Below are 18,669 nucleotides of genomic sequence, written 5' to 3'. Positions count from 1 at the left end.
AAAAGTTCAGTGCCTGAACTGTTGGCTTTGTGAGACATCTTCACCACTAAAACCTTTATCTTTTTTCTAGAGGCTACTTTTTCAGTTGAATCAGATCCCTGAAGACGTGTGCTGACTCTGAATAGATTATATTGTATTATGTGAGTATATTGGTATTGTATTATGTGAGTATATTGATTATGTGAGATCTGGTCCACTAAAACCAAAATCTCCTTTAATCCAATGCAGACATAGGATCTCAATGCCTCATTATGAACCTTATGGGTGCACTTGTAGAGTATTTTGGCCACTAGCTGGAAAAAGTCCTTGCAACAGCCCCTTTCTCCCAGCACAGCATTAAGTCAGGAAGATGAATGGCTTAAGACGATGCAGAGCATTTTGCAGTCAGACAGGAGGCCAGGTCTCTGTTAAGGGTTAAGGAACCTTTAGAAACTCATGGTATTTTGATGACAATTTTGTGATTAAGTCCTACATGCTCCTTTGCCTGTGAAGAGTACCGCTCTCCAAAGGAAAGGTGATGGGGATGCACAGTCTAAGCACAATATAGCTATATTAGCATGACATTAAATCTGAGATAATTAGGATAAGTAATAGAACACATCTTGGAGGTGAATATAGCTTAGAATGCACCCAGTTTGTTCCATTTGAGCATGCTGGCCATTTATCCTGGTGTGTAACAAAGTTCAAAAGCTTTACTTTTTCTTACCAAAACTATTCCAGGACCAACATTTTTCTTCTTAAACCACTGGGTAGTGTGGTAGCTGCTACCTATCTTTCTTTCTCATATTCTTTTTTCTCCTCCACATATGCAGTTGAAAGAAAGATGGAGGAATCAAACCAGATGTTACAATGACACCAGCAGTGGAGCAGGCTGGACTAAGGCTTTTGCTCAGACGGACTCATGTTGCCTGAACAGGGATGGGAGAAAACAGGGAGGTTTGTAGGAATGGGAATGACGCGGTTGCCAGTGGAACCAATGTGGTTGCCAGTGGCTGTGGGGCCGTGTTTTGGACACCAGCCACAGCCCAGCAGCCCATTTCGAGCTGACCACTGCAGATCCATTAGGTGGTAACAGCTTCTGGTGAACATGACTAATCCCGGCAATATTTGAACCAATAACCCCGAGGTGAACAACTTCACAGCCTCTTAACATTTTCTCAGACTGCCTGGTTTGATATTTTAGTTCCCAGACCCCTACCCCCTCCTGGCTATAAATAGATATCTGTTTTTCAGATTTTGCTTATTTTGCATAACGCATCTTGTCTGGAATATAATTTATATTTTATCATAAGGAGCAACCATCCTATTAAACCAGCATGTATTTTTCCTTAGGTAATTAACATACATGCCAATTTTGACAAGAGATATGTGGTGCAGGACATATCTTAATGTAATTAACTCTATTGGGTTCCCGAAATCATAAATATAGAATTACAGTACTTCTACATCTGTAAACTGCATAACATTCTATAAAGGATGTGTTGCTCATTTTCTGCTGCTATTACTGAATCCAAAAATGTCAATAAAAGCAAAATTACTTGTTAAGATAGGTTGAAATTGCAGGTTTGGCTGTGGGTGTTTACAAATATTAATTGACTGATGAAGCCACATATTGCTTCATCTAAAAGCAATGCTGCAACCATGTAAGAAAACCCTAATTACCGGTGGAAAGAGGAGCTATCTCAGAAGAAGCAGAATTCCTGTTTCTCTTACTTAGCCTCTTTATTTCGTGGTTCAAATTGGCACAAGAGCCAGGCAGCTCAAGAGAGTTCGGAGAGCGTGGCCACGGGAGGATTTTAATTTATTGACGGCTCTTGCCCTACTGTACAGTCACCGCTGCTATTTGAGTGTAATGGATGAAACAGATGTTTGACACCGCAGCACCTCTTCATAACTTCACTCTTCAAAAACAGTTTTACAAGTGCTCGCTCGCGTTGGTTCCCATTCAGCACAGGAAACTGAGGTCATGGTGAAACATGAGGCCCGGGCAGGAGCTTGAACTCATGTGCACTGCAGCTGGGCCCGCGTCTTCTGAGCACGTTAGCAATTCATGGAGCAGCCATAATTTTAAGCTTACAGACAAAGAAATGAAAGTGTTGACACCCTTATTGTAACATCTGCGAAGGGAAAAATATGAGCCCGTTGCTAAACGGACGGAGGATGGAGGTTTCCTTACAGCTAATTTTGTTCATTATCAGATGTGATTATTTTTAACATGAACAATTTCTTCAAGTTTCAGTATCAACACTGAAAAGTTACTTTCTGGACCAGTTTTCCAAGTATTGCTTAGAAGCAACAATTTAAAAAGCAAGTGACTTCTTTTATATTCTGAGCTGTGTTTTTTTCTTTCTAGATGATTATTTTAACACATGCTCATCACTGAATATGTCAAAAAATCTTCCCAGGCATGCAATACAATATAGGCAACTTTGTGGCTTGTTTTAATACAACTAACATGAGCTTTGTGCAGTTATATATACTGATTGCTTTTTGCTAGCTTCCCTGGGAAAACAGTTAAAGCATTCAGGTACTGATTTTTGGTACTTGATTGGGAAGATGCTAGCAGGGCACCAGCCTGAGGAGGCTAATGTGTAAGTGGTTCATAATCCCATATCAGAAGTTTTTCTCCTGCTATAACTTCAGCTCCTTTCCAGTACAAGTGCCCCAAAGCATCAGGGATTTCTTCATCTCTTTCATGAAAACTAATACCTGCCTGCAGCAAGCCACTGCTCATCCCCCAGCATCATCACGTGTTCAATGCACTTGCTGCATCTTTGCTCTCTGCCTACCATGTAACTTCATATCTAATTGTATTTATGACCTTGCCTTTAACTAAATTCAGTCATTTAGTGACTTAGTGGCACATTCTGAAAGGAAGTGGGATTATGTAATATTACACAGCACAAAACTATTGTTTAAGATGCTAATACAGTGTTAAAAATGAAGGTTTCTACATCAGGTGATACTGAAAACTCCAAAACACAGTTTGGTCAGAGATACTCTCATGAAGCTGAACTGAGCAACCACCTTCCACCGACACTTCAAGCATTTCTAATGGAAGAAGTTAGTGGATTTGTCCAGGTAAAACCATATATTCCTTATGCTGTTTTTCAGAAGCACCTGTAGGAAGGTCCATGGAAAAAGAATCCTTATTTTCCTACCCCAGCTGCTCCTGTGGGCTGTACGAAATAAAGGCCACTAATTCCTTCAGGCAGCTGTAAAAGCTTCTGGCAGTCATAACAGAAAATGGCCTGTCACATGAAAATCCCTTAAACTCCTAGAAATGCACTTTTTTGTCTTTACCTGTCTATTTCCACAGTGATAACATGCGCTATTAGGAAGAAAATATCTTTTATAGTAAGATAACCTGGATATTTGCAGAAAAATGCCTGGCAGTCACAGCAGGAGCCTGGGGCGGGTGATTGCTACTGCGTTTGTTCACAATGCATCCAGAGCCATCAGCACAGGAGGCTGGAGGTGAGAAAGCAGCCATGCCAGACCAGGCTCCACTTCGAAGCACCGAGGCCTATGTGAGACTGACCATGAAGAACGGACAACCAGCCACCTGGGGCAGTCCCATGGTGTTGGGTTCTGACCATGGGCTGAGGCTGTTTGCATTTGTCTTCACATGAACCATAGAATCACAAAATCCCAGCCTGATTTGTATTAGAAGGGACCTCAAAGCTCCTCCAGCTCCAACCCCTGCCACGGGCAGGGACCCCTTCCACTAGAGCAGCTTGCTCCAAGCCCCTGTGTCCAACCTGGCCTTGAACACTGCCAGGGATGGGGCAGCCACAGATTCTCTGGGCACCCTGTGCCAGCGCCTCAGCACCCTCACAGGGAAGAGCTTCTGCCTAAGAGCTCATCTCAGTCTCCCCTCTGGCAGGTTAAAGCCATTCCCCTTGGCCTGGCCCTACAGGCCCTTGTCCAAAGCTCCTCTCCAGGTTTCTTGTAGCCCCTTCAGGCACTGGAGCTGCTCTAAGGTCTCCCCTTCAGGAGCCTTCTCTTCTCCAGGCTGAACCAGCCCAGCTCTCTCAGGTGAGAGAGAAGAAAAAGTCACCTCTGACAGCTCAACCTGATCCTCTTGGAGATGTCCTTTCTCATTGCAGGAGGGTGGGTCTAAATGGCCTTAAAAGGTCCCCTCGAGCCCTAATCATTGTATGATGATTCTATGATCAGCTGGCACATCCTCTGTTTAACGCAGTACCCACAATGGCCCTGCTTTGCAAGCAGCCTGACAAGTCTTTGCTGTGTTTTTCAGTGCTGGTACAAGCTCTCTTCCTACCATGCCCTAGCACACAGTAATGCTGGAAATATAGCTCGTTTCACCTTAAAACATAGTCATGTGGCCAAAACCACCCTTACATTCATCCAGTCTACGGAAGAGGGGGAAAAGTCGCGTGTGTGGTTCATGCCTTTGTTTTCTCAACCCTTAGTAGTTGTTTGGTTGTTCTGTGTCTAACCACAGTCCCCAGCTCTCAGATGAGCTGTGTGATGAAGGAAAACCAGAGGATTTTTCCTCTTACTGTCTCTTGTCCCTTTGCATTGATAAAACATCCTGCAGCTGGCATGGAGACAACACCAGCTGAAGTCAATGGAAAGTTGCCTTCATATCTAAGGGTTTTCCATAGGGCTTATGACAATTTACAGCAACAGTGGCCGTTAGTTAGCTTAAAACATCTGTGAAGAGCTTAACAACATCCAAAGGACAAAGCCTGCAAACTCTCACATTTCAAATTAGGTGGCCTTGCTTCTCTGGAGCTGGAAAATGCATATGATAGGAAAAGTTTCACAATTAATGACAAGCCTGCATAGTTTGGTTTGTTGATTGTCTTGCAAAAGCAAACAAAATAACTCCTTCCCAAGGTTTGCTAGAAGCCCATAGTTTTTTTCCTATGGGAAAATAAGGCTGTTCCATAAAACTGTGGGGAAAATTTGAGCTGACAGCCCAGGATTAAACTCACTTTTCTAATTCTGAGATGGCGACAAGTTTAACTATTCTGGCTTGGCTCAGCCGACTTGGGTTGTGGGCTGTGTCTGCAGAAGACGTGAGCGTGCCTGGTGTGACGCCCAGGCCTGGCTTTCAGGGGTGACCACAGGGTCCCTTTTTCCCAGGCATAGGCAGAGAAAACATCGTTGAAAGCAGTAATCCCCCCAAAAGGCAGCATTTTATCACGTTTCTGGTAAAGCCATGGAGCGGCCGATACGCCCGTTTGGAATGGCATTCAGCTAAGCCTCTACCCGGGAGAATGACCATCATAGGCAAAAGGTGGCTTTTCCCTATTTTTTAAAAGAACATTTAGAAATACACATTCATTGACAAACATTTTTAAAAGAAAATGGAGGTGACACCTTTCTAACCTCGAATTTTCTATTGGAGGAAGGAAGGGCCCATGAAAACTGTTGCTGTAGAGGTTGCAGATACTAGAGCTAGAGTCCTGGAGGCATCTGGCTGTCAATGTCCATACCTCTCTCTTCAGCAGATTGGCCTGAACTATGGGTAATTACATGCTTTTTAACCATTTTTGCTTAGATATTGAAATTCTTAGATTTAGTCATGCCTGTGGACCTTGGACTCTAACTGCTTACAGCCACTTGTGATATTATGTCTTGGTTTAAGTCTTAGCACAGACGTAAAATAAGACTTTTGTGCTCTTTGGAAAAGTTATTAGGTCTACAATTAGTAAACTGAACAATGTCAGGCTCTGTGTAAAGTCTACAAGTGTGAAATCAAGCTCTGCCAGTAAATTGCTACCTTTTCTTTAGCATTGCAAGCCACACTCTCAAGTTTATTTGAACACATAAAATATGCTAAGAGTTCAGCAGCACCACTGTGTAAAGAAGAGTTGGAGGAAGTATATATTTTTAAATACAGCAAGTAATAAAATGCTGAGTAAATTCCCAAGAATATAATTTGGGGGCAAGTACAATAGAATGCTTAATGGAATATATTCCCAGGTCTGCTGTTTTTATTCCTTTCTTTCTTCTGTTTTAATCTCCTTGCCCAGCCAATGGTTGCTGTTATGGGGGCTACAAGGAAGAGGGTTCATCTATAGACACTCCCAATATCACAGCAACAGGAGAAGGAGTGTAAGGTGCTTGCAACTTTCTGGTACATCTCATCTCCAGTGGTGCAGCTGCCCTGCACATCCAGCATTATAAGATAGTGATTTAGTGGTCCTGGGGTAATGGTTGGACTTGATGATCTTAAAGGTCTTTTCCAACCTGGTTGGTCCTATGATTCTATAGCTGCTTGGCATGGGGCTGGATGGTTGTTTGCAGAAGGACCACAGAAGACAAAGCAAATTATAAAACAAATTGTAAAAAAAGAAAAGAAAAAGAGAAAAAAATATTCCTTCTAAAAATAGCGTTTTACAAATTTATTTCCTTTTAATTTAATTTGTCCCTTTGGACTTCATCAGAAAATTAATCATTTTAAGTTCTAAATGGAGTTCTAAGAAGCTAACCCTGTTATGCAGAACTGCGTGAGAAACCCAAATTCTTGTTGAGACAGTTCAGATGTTATTCGGAGCCACTACTGCAGGTTGAAGAGAAAAGCTGTAGTCAGTATTGCTTCTTTCCAGACCAGTGTTTTTGATCTGAGTCAGCCGGTGGTGCCTAAAGTTCTTTCTTGTATAAACCACTTGGGTTTATTTATGGTTAAACCATCCAAATTTAGGATCATGCCCTTCATTGAGTAGCCTCATATTTCAAGAAGGTTTTTGTTCCCCTTACTTAAAATCAGTTTTTGCCCCTTTGCAGCACAGTTATGCCCCAGATAGCACTGAGTTCTCATACACCTATTGGTTGGCTGGTTTTATACCGCTGGCTTCCAGATAACTATTTGTAAGTTATTTCAACATTAAAAACTGTCCACTGTACAGTACCTCTGAAATGATGTTCCCAAACTACTCTCAGTTCCTGCTGCCTTTAAGGACTATCCATTCTGGAAATGGGAATCTATATTCCATGGACTCCCAGTAGGATAAACCTACACTTACTAATCCTAGGAGACATATTAAGGAAAAACCCCTGCAAACAGATTCTGACATTAAAGTTCTCATATTTTATTTCTACCTGTGCTTTCCAGAACAATTGTTTTTAGTTTTTATAAATTTTTAGCAGTTGTAACACAAGGAAACCTGTTACTTCTGTTTAGAAGCATCAAAAAATGTCGTTGTAAAAATTGGCCAACAAATCCAGTCTAGTTATCTTAACTTAAATATATACATATGTGAAATATGTATCAGTGGATACTATAGAGTAGTACATCTTCTATACTGTGTTTGACTTACCAGTTAATAATTCATATAGTGCAGTAATAATAATACAAGAGGTGTTCAAGCTGCAACTGTTTGGCATTAAGCAGGAAGACTTTGGAGCTCTAAGAACAACTGCCAGTGCAGTTTGCTGGATTTGCCCACACAGTACTATTTTTGGAGGATGTTACCTGCATGCACAACCTCGTCTCCCATTAATTTCCACAGATTGGAGGACTGACCTGCTTGAGAGAAATCTCAGCTTCTTTAATGGGGCCCTAATTACCATACCACACACCATTTCTGGATTATATTTGGCAGAAATCTTTCTTTTTGGGGGGGATATGTATTGATGGACTTTTTTCTCCATGCACTGGCAATATGCAAAGGTTGCAATTTTCTTTCATACATTTTCCATTTAGGAGTGCAAACAATTTTGGCTTATCTACCATGTATCCTTGCCTGTGAGCAAAAAAGCCAAGGTAGTATTGCCTTTCTGCCTCCCCCAGCCACCTTCTATATGACTGCAGATATCAAAGAAAGTCAGCAAATCATCATTCAAAGCATAAAGAGAGGGGAAAAAGTAAGTTCCCTGTGCTGGTCTAGCTTGCAGATTAAAGGTAATCTGGTAAAAAGGACCTATCTTATGATAATTAATAAATGTAGTTTTCTATATCTGATTTACCTGTCATGTAAGAAGAAATATCCCAGGACAGGAAAGTCTGTTATACATTAATTGAAATGTTGCTCTTTTTAAGAGTAATCAGTTCAACTTGATGGAATCTCAAGGCTTTTGTGTGAGCACTGCAAATGCCAAAGATGGGCTTTCACCTCTTCTTCTCCACAGGAGATTTACAATTATCCTAAGAAAACCAAGCCAAGGTGCTTAACAACCTGCTGAAGTAACATCAAGGAAAAAGGTGGGACCAGACCACAAAGAACACTGAAAATCTGTGTTCTCTGTAGTTCAGTAATAGATTGTTGGGTTTTTTTTAAAGAAAAAAAAAATAGAGAAAATCACATCTTGAAGGAACTGGAACTTTTCAAGGTCAGGTTGAACAGGGCTTGGAGCAAGCTGCTCTAGTGGAAGGTGTCCCTGCCCGTGTCAGGGTGTTGAAACTGAATGAGCTTTAAGGTCCCTTCCAACACAAATCAGTCTGGGATGCTATGAAGAAATTAAAAACAGGTAAATGATGGTCAACCATTCATGAGAGGAGGCCTCTTGAGGAAGTAGGGAAAGCTTCAGACAGGGGGGCAAGTCCACTTGGCCAGAGCCCTTATCCACACCAGCCAGCAGATTGCCTTGGTGAGCATCAGATCTGGTTCTTGAAGGACTTCCCAAGTCACTCTCCTGTGTATGAACAATGACAGGGCATCAGCAGCGTTAGGAAACAATAAGACAGACAGACAAATAGGTAGATTAGATAGATAGATAGATAGATAGATAGATAGATAGATAGATAGATAGATGATAGATAGGATAAATAACAACAGGAAACGTATGCAGCTTCATAGGTGTTATAGGGATTTATTATGTGCCTGAAAAAAGCCAAAGGGAAGCTGAAAATATCAACAGGTATATTTGTTTTTACATGTTGACTCTAAGTCTTCCATTAGCTTAAGACAATTCTTATCTCTGACCATGAGCAAAACCCAGACCAAATAAAGGACAAATGTGGCCTTTCCTCAAGAACAGGAAACAAGTCAGAATTATACACTTCTGTATACCAAGAAAAGCCTTTGGTTTAACATTTTTTGCACAGAACTATGTATTTTTCAGTATGTGTTCAACAGGATCCCCACAAACTGAAGATAAGTTGGGAAGAATCTTTTTTCAGTTACTAAACACACTGAAATTAAATTCTACATCTTCTGAGACTATTTCCTGAGTTCGCTATGGAAAGGATTTCTATAAATACAAAGAAATAAAATCATTAAAATGTTAATATAACCTATACAATCAAACAGAAGACCTGCTGGAGACTGGGTCACAACCAAATTGCATAAAAGATACTTTCTTTAAACAAACTCTGGAGATTTTCATAATTTTCCTTTTAAAATGTCAGTACAATCTTTTGGTTTTGTTCAGTCAATCAGAGCAATTCTACATAATGAAAGGAAAGAATGAATATAAACACGTTGCAGTATGACTTCAGGATTCCAAATTCCCGTCTCTTTAGGGAGAGAGTTTTACCTTATGACACTGTTAAAAACCTCACTATGAAATAATGAGAAGATGAGGAGAGAAGGGAAACAAGCAGGTTGCCATGGAAAATTCACTTAAAGAGCCACAGGTTGGACAGGACTTGGAGCAACCTGCTCTAGTGGAAGATGCCCCTGCCAGCGGCAGGCTGTTGGTGCTGGATGAGCTTTAAGATCCCTTCCAATCCAAACCATTATAGGATCCGATGATTCTATGAAAATGATGTGTCCATCTACTTAATGTCACTAGCTGTGTAGACAAATGATTAACCAGGTAAAGAATAGGAAAAGAAAAATAAGGGAGACACTGCCACATGTGGGGAGCTGAGAATGCCCTTTTACCCCACTGATTTTTAATGAGAACTGGTGCTTTCGAAGAGCCTCTGCTGCCGATGGTGCTGGGAGCTCCTGCACTCAGCAAACACTGCTGCACCATGGTGTGTGTAGTTTTAACACCCACTTGTATGACATAATGAATTTAGTGATTAATTCATGTTAAATACATGTAGGCAGCTTCTAATCGTTGGTGTTTACCATGTCACAAAACCCAGTCTGGCAGATATGCATTAACCATTAATTAAGCCCCTGTGATGGGAACCCCTTTTCTTACAAGGTTTCCTGGCCATGGAAAGGACCGTAAGGCATGCTTTCCACCCTGCATGAGGGCTGGGATGGCATCTGCAGCCTGGTGGCCACAAAGAGGTGGATATTTGTCCAGAGAGTGACTCTGAACTCTGAAGGGTGACTCTGGGTGGACAATGGCTTTGACAGCATATGAAGGTGGCTCAGTTAAACCCAGGCTTCTGTGGAGCTTCAGCTGGAGGGACTGAGTTCATGGCTCAAATGCAAGCATTCATGTTTTCTCTTCATGGCTTTATTGCATGCTAAGCTACGTTGCAATGTGGCATGTTTTATGTGTATTTGTAAAAACTCAGGTTGTCTCCCTACCCTGTATTTTGTTTGGATATGACCCATTCTCCCATTTTATGATAAAATGAGAACATAATTCACATATTAGCATTTCAAAACCTGTACAGCTGCAGCATGAGTAAACAGTGGGGTGAGTAATCATTACTAATCTGCACTGGAGAAAGAGAGAACGGGAGAAAGCACATGATTTTGTGGTGTGCTAAACCAAAAAATATGCTTTGCACTTCTTAAAACATCTCAAATTCTTCTTTTTTTTTTAATCTTTGTTTTAGAGATGACAGAGAAAAATCTATCTTTTAGCTGAACTAATCCCAAATAAATTAATACCCTCTTTCATATGAATTTGTTTGGCGAAAGTTGAAATTGTAGCATAACCTATTGATTACATTATTTGAATTAAGTTTTAGAAATCCTACAGCTGCTTGCTGTCAAATTTTAAACCTACTGTCTATTTTCAGCTGTGCACTTAATACGCATTTCACCTGGTGACTCAATAATGTTTTAATATAAAAGTACATGATCACGGAACATATGTTCAGTGTTCATACAAGACTTAATAGCAACAGAAGGGGTAACAATTAACAGTTCTGTTTTTCTGGGTATACAGGGTCCAAGTTTAAAGTTTTTCCTGGGCTGCTTCCAAAAAATCTTTGTTCCTAGTGCCTTGACCTTTGAGGAGTTTGGAATCAATGAGCCACGTTGCCTTCCATAAGGGTGTCAAGTGCAGAATAAAAAACTGCGTCACATCATTTTTCACCGCGGCCAGATGAGGTCTGAGTGAAGGAACAAGGAACAGGAAAGCGAGAACATCTGAAAAATTGACTCTGCAAGCTGGAATGTGATTCTGCAATAAGGGGCAACTCTCCTTTTCTCCTTTTTTTATCCCCTTTCTCTTCTTTTTTTTTTTGCCAGAGTAGGCAGGTTGTAGACAGATCTGGGTCTCAGCCTCCCACCCCTGGGGCCCCACTGTCAAGGAACAGTGATAGAGCGCTGTTCATTTATGCAACATCTGTAACGCATATAGCAATGTATTAATAGCTCAATATGCCAATCTGCCACTGTGCATTTTGACCTAGCAAGGACCAGAAGCATGGAAGGTCTGTAAGGCAGATGTGGGAATGGCAGAGACGGTGGAAATTAAAGGCAGACACTAAGAGTTTTGCACAGCATTGCGGAGCAGTAGTTCTTCTGGAAGAGACTAATGCTTCCAGCTCAGTTAGGAGGTTAATAGAGCTAATCTTCTGTATCACTATTATTTATAACATGTTGTTGGACTTAATGTTTATGAAGCTCAAGCTGTATAGTGCACATCCAATTATGTTTTCTTACAGCCATGGAGGGTTTTATGAAAAGGAATATTGAGTGAATGCTTTATTGCTGAAAAATATTGTATTGGTTAGGAGGGAAGTTAATCCAATAGGAGGTAAAAACAGTAACAAAGGCTACAGCAAATACGAGATGCTTTAAATTCATTGCATGACATTCTCACCCTAATTATTAGCCCACTCTGGGAATAAAAACAGCACCCTCATCTTCAAGTTATTATTATTTTTTTTTTCCTTTCCTCATTTTTATTGCACATTTACATAAGACTTGTATGCCTTGTACTTCTTCCAGGCAGGCTTATAAGGTTTCTTTTAACCCTTTACTTCTCTTTCCGCAGCCGTTCAGGAAGTCTAATTTACACCCATTGAGGCAGGTGAAGGCAGGTGGCAAGGATGCAGGCAGCTGGGACTGAGGTGGCCAAGCCACGATGGACGCAGAGTTGGCTGCAGCTTGAATGATGGTTCAGATGGTTATCCAACCTCAGCTCCCAGAGCCCCTTGGGTCTGGAAAACTGGAATGGAAAATGTTTGAGGAAAAGCTTTATTTTTTAGTAAGATTTCCGGTATTTCCTGCTTCTAATTGGACGGGAAATATTTCAAGAGCAAATCTTTCTCATGGTATGGAGGACCAGCCCCACACCTGGCAGCAGAAACGTCCAGTGGATGGTTGAGTAAGGAAAAAAATAACCCCTCTTTGAAAAATGCCCTGGCTCTCATGAAAGACTATTGTTTTTGCAGTTAGGGAGAGGAGAAAGAATGAAGTGGGGTTTTGTGGTTTGTGCTTTATGTTTAATATAAAGAGAGTTAAAGAAAGTATGACTGAAGGAAAAAGAGGGAAGGAAGGAAGATTAGTCAGTTAATAAAGGAGATTTATGTTAGTGACGGTAGGTAGGCAAATTGCACTGCTAAATGGGGTATGGACTTCTTTTATGTGGACAAGAGAATTTATCAATTTTATTTAACTGAAACTGAAACCATAATCATGTCCTCGGGGTCTTGGCTGGAGGAGACACCTATCTCATGCAGAAACATGTCTGGAGGCACTAGTCCTGCCTGCAGGTCTCTGGGGTAAAAATTTGGGCACATTAGGGATGGTTCATATGCAAATTCTGCATATTTTTCCAACAAACACTACTGCTGAGCAAGGGAGATTAATAGATGGCATTTTATGCTGCAGTTTTGATCAATACTTGGGATTTATTAAAACCATATCACTAGTCAGAGGTCCACACAGCAGCTTAAGAGGACTTTTAGGGCTGAGCAAGGCCAGCTGAGGTAGGCATTCAGAAGCTTGAGATCTTGGTTGATGATAAAAGTAGTCATTTCTATCATCATTGCCTAACAGACTGGCCAAAAAAGAAGCAATCACAAGAAGTATGGGAAGATAATTGATGTCTGACCTGTGTCCAGCACTCTTGCACGAGCATTTCTTCCCAGCATCTGTGTGAAGACATCTGTGTAGTCAGTGGCTGAACAATTTCTTTGGAAGCACTCATGATCTGAGCTTCTGTTATGTGTGTTCCTGGTTATATGTGGGCTGCTGAAAACACATGGCTTGCTCTGAAGCTCTGTATTAAATTCAGTGTTTCCAGCAGGAATTTAGCTCCCTGTGTTACAGATGATGAGACCTGATGAACTGCTATGATTGTGCTATCTGCATGAAGCTGAGAGGGCTCCTACTCCAGAGCAGGATTTCCTGGAGCATGCCCAATCTAGGACAGGAGCTACAAGAAGAAACTCTTCTCCACCAGCCACATCACTGTGGTTTCATATATAAGACCTGTGACAGTTTTAGCTACAGGTTCAGGGTCTCAAACAAGAGTCAGAGTAGAGCAAAATATAGTTATTCCTCTATGGACAGAAATAAATAATACTCTGTGGCTGGTGTTTCATTTGTCATTTATGCACCTGAATCTATATTAGCTTAAATCCTATACATATGTCCTTAAATGCCTGCAGAAATCTCAGATTTCTTCTCTTCAATTACAGGTATAGCATACAAAGCCTGCTTTCTATTAAAATGAATAAAAAAAAAAACTATTCAGGAAAAATACCTTCTTTCTCAATCCCTAAGCCAAAGTGCTTCAGAAAATCATTAGAGAAGTGAACTTTGCAAAGCCCAAAATATCTCCTTCTCAAAAGCCATCCTCTCTCCCAGTGTTTTCTAGGAAAGTAGCATACACAGATACAATGGCAAGAGCAGAGAGTGGCCAAGGGCCAGTAGAGGCTCAGATGTCTGCAGAGGGTGAGAGTGAAACCAGAAGATTCAGGAAAAGGAATCCTATGTATTTGGGATAGCCATAAATCCAACACCCCATTTTCTTGCTGAATCCTATAAATGTGGAGAAGTTGGCTAAGGACTATCACCAACAAATAACAGTTTCTTATGCTGAATTTTCGGAGAAGATTCAGTGTCTCTTCTTCAGATAAGGCTGGAGTGAGGGCTCAAAAAGGTTGTAAGTTGGCTAACTTGGTTTGTTGCTGGACTTCAGGGCATTTAGTTGACCTTGCTGCTAGATCTTTACCCTTGCAATAGTAAGAGATGTGTATTTATATTTTGTTAATGTGATAATATTTAAATTTGAAATGACCAAAGCTAAGATTAAAATTATGGGTAAGGTTTGGAACAAAAATGTGAAATTAATAATTTATCTTCTTGGACCTAGAAAGCTTGGCATGATAGCCAGAGGAAGTGGAGTAATTATTTGTGGGAGATAAGACTTGATTTGTCTCAGATTGAGTGTAATATTAAAGCTGGGATTAAGCTTTGAGGCAGAGCTCATATTATTACTGTATATGTCTGTAATAGAAAACTGAATTTTAAAATGCTATTGAAATGAGTTTGAAAAGTTTATTTAATTTGGTGATAATTATGGGATGTCTGAAGGAAAGGATTAGATAAAGTGATTGGGGAAAATAAAAAGGTTAGGAGACATATTTCTATTGTTATACTCATCCAGGTTGAATCAAAGAAAAACGATACTGTTTGGATCAGAAACTCTTGCTTTGGGCATTTTACCTGACCTTGACAGAGTTTGGGTCTGCTGATATGAATAGATTACACTTTGGAAAAAAACAAAAATAAAGATCTAGTTGTATCCCTGGGTATTCTCAGGCATTGAAAGATAAATCAGGTATTCTACTGGGAAGACTGGACAAGGAGTAGCTTTAAAATACTTGTTTAGTTGGAGGACAAATATATTTGAAATAAAGTGTGGATTAGGAGTATTTAGAGTGGCCTCCTATTCCTCCCTATCACTTACAGCATTCGGAAAAATGAGAACTCAAACATCACACTGATTTTGAGCTACCTCTGTTTTGAGATGATCAGTGAAACTAACACTGCAGGGAAATGCTGTTACACTTTAGGATTATCCAAAGGTCAAATATTCAGGATAATGTAATAGCCAAAAATAGTGGTTAATTTAATGGATAGCATTTAATGGGAGAGGAAAACTATTCAAAACTGGAAGACTCTATCATAAAAAAGACTAATTAAAAAATCAAGGAGAATGCCAAAACCTCAGTCTGTGCTGTTTCATAACGTTATATGAGGGCAGCACACTGGGCAAAAAGGTCCCAGGCATTCAGGATCCAGTGGGCTCCCTTCAATCTGAGAAACTCTCCTCTTCTGGTTTCTGGAATAGGTCGTCCTCTTGTCCATGTTGAGCACAACAAGTAGCACTTTATTTTTAATTCTGACTCCTCCTAAATCAGACTCACTTGCGCAAGTTTTGGTTCTTTCACAGATCCTCTGTGTGGACCCTCTTTGTCTGAAATTTGGTAGGGCAGCAAAACAAAAGAGGATTCAGAATGATTTTTTGCTCTGTCGGTAGATCCATCACATTCCAGACACCACCTCATGGCAGCCAGGCCATGGAGAACACGATCCATTAACGGTCAGCAATGCCCGTTATGTTGGCTATTAAGGAATATGATCTTGTATTCAGTGCTTCCAAGTGCAGAATAAAACACTCAGCTGTTCCAGCATAAAATGATGAATCTGAACTGGTAAATGCTGAGTTTCAAGCTATGAGACGTATGAGTCAGTTTGGAAAGTCAATGTCAAATGGAGATCCTCCTCTCAGCGTGAATGAGTTCTCTTCAAAAGCAGTATAAAATGTTTGTGAAATGCAACTGTCTGAATAGTTTGAACAGAAAGTATCCAGGTTTACTGAAGTTTTATCAGTCTGACATCTATTTTACATCAGGAAATGGTGAAAGAATGTGAGTGTGTAATGCAGGGTCACATCTGCCTTCCTACTGCTGAACCATATCGATATCTATACCTGTGCCAACCATATTACTAAGCATACAAAATCCTTAAAGAAGATTATCTTGATTTTCACTACTATTAACGAGCATTATAAGCTGAGCTATGAAATATCTCCATTTCCTCCATTGCATACAATTGGCTTGCTGACTACAAACGCATTGCGGAGGAAGCAGATTTCTTCAGCCAGCATCCATCCTCCCATCCCGGAATCCCTCTCTGCAGCAGGCAGGGGTTGGAAGTCAGCAGGCAGTGTTTGGGCAGGCCCTCAGGGGAGCCAGCAGGCAGAAGGGTCCAGCCACTCCGGCCTCCTACCGCATTCCTCCTCCTTACCGGAGGTGGCCGGGCAGGGGGTCCATGCTGGGGTTATGCAGGGCCACTCTCCCCGCTGCAAACAGGAACCTCCAGCAATGCTAAACAAATCAGGCTGCCAAAGGGGTTTTTTTTTCTTTTCTTTTTTTTTTCTTTTTTTTTTTTTTTTGTTCCTAACTTTCCCATAAAAAGATTCAGGTAAATGTAGCATGACGAGCCAATTTAAGCCAATTTCAAAGTTATTTGAGTAATTGGTTATTAAGATAACACTCTCAAATTTCAATTCAGCAATTATCCTCTTAAAGATACAGAATGGAAGTATAGGAGGGAAAGAGTATGCATTAAAGCTACAGAGGCCCTTTTTTAAAAACTAAACTGTGTAGGCATTGGAAGAAAACATGTAGCTTCTAATCTCATTGAACTGAGACATCTTCTAGCATGTGCAACCCTTCTATGTTGAAAGCAAGTGTTTCTAAATTTTGGAAATGGAGTTGACTATTATTAGTGCTCATAAAGATTAAGAGACTAAGTGAAGACCCTCCTTTTAATATATGTAAGCTCCTTACCCATAACTTAAGAACCACAAGGGGACAGAACATTGTCTTCCTACAAGGCTGCGCTGCAGACTGATGCTGAGTGTGATGATGGAAATAATGGCTTTGGCAGAAGTACTTGGTTTGGAGCCAATTTCTCCATCCTAATGAATGGTGGAATTACCACAGAAAAGCTCTACAGTTAAAAAAAAAAAGAAAAAGAGAGGAAATAAAGAGAAAAAAAAAAGAAGTAAAAAAGAAAGAAAAACTGTGCAGCTTATTTCCAGTTAATCAACCCCGTAGGATGGATGGCCATGACTAATTATTATTCCCAGATACTACTGGTTAATCAAAAAGCACACAGTTAAAAGGGCTTGTGTTAGCTACTTGGCTGCTGAAAGCAATAGTGTAGAATCTGCAAATGTTCACCAGAAGATTAAGGTTATGCAAATGCCCATAAAGTTTCCTACACTGGCAAAGTTGCCTTTCAGGAAGGTGAAGTGGTTTGTTTCATTCTCAGAATGGCACTAGATGCAGTTTAAGGAAATGTTATTGACAGCAGGGTGCTGCACATGTTCGCATCTGCTCCAGATCCTGCTCGCTTTATGATGTCCTCAGCTACTGCTCAAGGCAAATATTCTCTTGGAGGAGTGGTAATATCAGCTGAGTACATAAACTGAGCATACCCTTCGGCTGCAGCCAACAGCCTTCGGCTATCTTGCCTTGCATTACAATTGTGTCTGTAAACCAAAGGAAGCAATGATGCAAAACGAGGGTCTAGGGCTTTTTCTGCCTTCTCACTGGAGACCTGGGTAACAGGAGACATCAGAGAAATAGTTAAGACAGCAAATCCTCACAGAGCAGGACTCAGGGTTTTATTCAGGCTCACACAATTTGGCATGGGCCAGCAAAATGCAAAGGACCAAAGGAGATAGGGCAGGAAAGAATACAAAGCCGGGTCTGGTTTACTCCTGATGAAAGTGAATATACATCCACTGGCAATTTCTGTGGAGCTAAGCCAGCTCTCTGCAGCGGAATCTGTCCCTTTTGTGTTCAATCAGTTATAATAATTAAAGATATATTAAGACAGCAGAGAGTGCAGTGTAATCAGGACTGGGAAAAATCCTTCAGAGTTATTTTAGCTTCAGTCTTCATGTTTATATTTTTGCAACTGAGATTGTTTAAATAATATGTCTCCAGGGAATAGAGCAAAAATATAGATTCTAATTTGAATATAGATAAACACTGGATTATATATCACAAAATATGCTGGTGCAGCATATGCAGTACATACTACATGTTAGCACCAAGTATTACGTAACCACAGCACCAAGCCAACTTTTATCGTGCTAATGTATTTCTTACCTCCAAACATTAATATTTTTATATCTATATATATGTACTGCTACAATGCCATATTCTCAGGTTTTACAGTTTCACAGCATTTTTTCTGGCATAGGTTACAATGGGGGAAAGACGCCAACTGGAACATGTCGAAAAACAAGATCATAAGGTTTCACTCAAGTTGCTTAAATTATTATGTAGGAGGTATATTATCGACCTTTTAATAAAAACCTTTACAGTCTCCATGGAAACATTTTTACATTGACATATAAAAACATAAATGGAAAAAAAAAATGTTGTAAAAAAAAGGAATCTGATCTCCTTTTCATAAATTAGAGGCTGCCTTTACTGTGAGGTGTCTTCTCTTCCTCCCTTATGCAAATGCAACTGCTCAGTGTTGATTCATTAGTTGAGCATCTTACTGTAAACTGAGGTATTCAAGAGGTTTAATCCTAAAATTGCACTCAGTTTTTCTGTGATGCAGCTTCCTA

This window comes from Pezoporus occidentalis, unplaced genomic scaffold, assembly GCF_034315485.1.
Source record: "Pezoporus occidentalis ecotype Australia unplaced genomic scaffold, CSIRO_AGI_Poc_V1 ctg45, whole genome shotgun sequence".
Taxonomy (NCBI): domain Eukaryota; kingdom Metazoa; phylum Chordata; class Aves; order Psittaciformes; family Psittacidae; genus Pezoporus; species Pezoporus occidentalis.
This window is presented reverse-complemented; position numbering follows the sequence as displayed.